The 1,543-nt window shown below is 43.0% G+C and overlaps 1 pseudogene; it reads left to right on the top strand.

Moving 5' to 3' along the window:
* The first annotated feature begins 341 nt into the window (after nt 1-341).
* LOC116879431 lies at nt 342-1,082 on the top strand (annotated as a pseudogene).
* Nucleotides 1,083-1,543: the final 461 nt, after the last annotated feature.

The following is a 1,543-nucleotide window of genomic DNA, read 5'->3' as shown; positions in this document are numbered from 1 at the left end:
TAATTTCAACCTCATTACAAGCTGACTGTGCCTCCTGACCTGATGCGGTAGAACCTATAGCACCACTTACCAAGTACTCACGACAAAAACAAAAATCATCAAGCCTCTAGATGCAGGTATCAGATTATAAAGAATACAGAGGATAGAAAAATATGTTAAATGACATCACAAAATTACAAATCCAAATCCATAATGTGGGAGATTCCACATGCCAAAGCACCCAGTTTCTTCGATAAATAAATTGCATAAAACAAAACCAAAATGAAACCAGTAACAAAGAAAGAGTGGCCATTCTATTGATTGAAAGAGACTTAAGAGTGGCAAAGTTCAGGCCCAGCAAGATGGCGGCCCCCTTGGAGCTCAGCTGCTGGGGAAGTGGTGGTGGTGGAGGGTTCCCATTGTACATGGTGAGTCCCTGGTGGTGATGTTTTATGACAAATTTTATAGTGCACTCTTGAACATCAGTATCATACATGATACACAGAGAGGTTCAAGAGGGGAGGTAGCAATTTTGATCACTGATGACATTATTTCTTGGCTGGAAAAACACTAAATTTTTTAAGAACACAAATGCAGATCTGACTATGAACTCTGGGCAATGCAGGGGGCAGATACACTGGCTTACATTGCTCTTCTAGAAAAGAAGCTGCTTCTAGCAGTTTTTCCACATTCTTGGATGACTGACAATTCTTGACTGTGACAAAATTCTTGGGTTTGCTTCCTGAATTCCTTTCCTTTCCAGTTTGATCCTGCCTGGAAAAATGCCTTGGGGAGCATTAAGCATAGTATTCTCCTATCAGAGGACAGCCTCCCCTCTTCCACCTCTGAGAAGCGGAACACACATACACAGACAAGCCAAGGGGTGCCTAAACCTTCTGGCAAACAGATTGGGAACATCCCTGTTTTTCTTTGGAGATATGCCTACTTTGGGTGCCTGGGTGTTTGGTTTTCTTGCACCTCTTTACAAAGTGAGCTTTCCCAAAGTTCAATTATAAGTACGTTTGAAACAGCTCTCCAGGCTATGTTGCTTTTGTGATGACATCCTAAACAGTCATTTTAGGAGCCCCTGGGTGGCTCAGTAGTTAAGTGTCTGCCTTCAGCTCAGGTCATGATCCCAGCATCCTGGGATCGAGCCCTGCAGCGGGCCCCCTGCTCAGTGGGAAGCCTGCTTCTCTCTCTCCCACCTCCCCTGCTTGTGTTCCCTCTCCTACTCTGTCTGTCTCTGTCAAATAAATAAATGGAATCTTTAAAAAATTAAAAAAAAAAAAACAATCATTGTAGACTTGGCCTTGGAGATGAATGACAATCTTTGCCAAAGCCTTCCACTTCCTCCTAGGAAACTGGCAGCACGCGAGCGGCTTCTCGCACAGGAAGAGAGCAATTCCTTACAATGCCATCATCCTGCTCTGTGACCAAGTGTTTGCTCTGGAGTCATGTGATTTTGCAGTAATGTCTTACACTAACGTATGTGAAGGCAAAAAGGAAACACTTCTTGTGTATGTATGAGAAAGTTTTTGTATAAGACTTTAAAACCAAAAGGAAC

This window comes from Lontra canadensis, unplaced genomic scaffold, assembly GCF_010015895.1.
Source record: "Lontra canadensis isolate GAN:19392208 unplaced genomic scaffold, GSC_riverotter_1.0 scaffold60, whole genome shotgun sequence".
Classification (NCBI taxonomy): domain Eukaryota; kingdom Metazoa; phylum Chordata; class Mammalia; order Carnivora; family Mustelidae; genus Lontra; species Lontra canadensis.
Note: the sequence above shows the minus strand (reverse complement) of the source record. Positions and strands in the feature narration are given on the sequence as shown.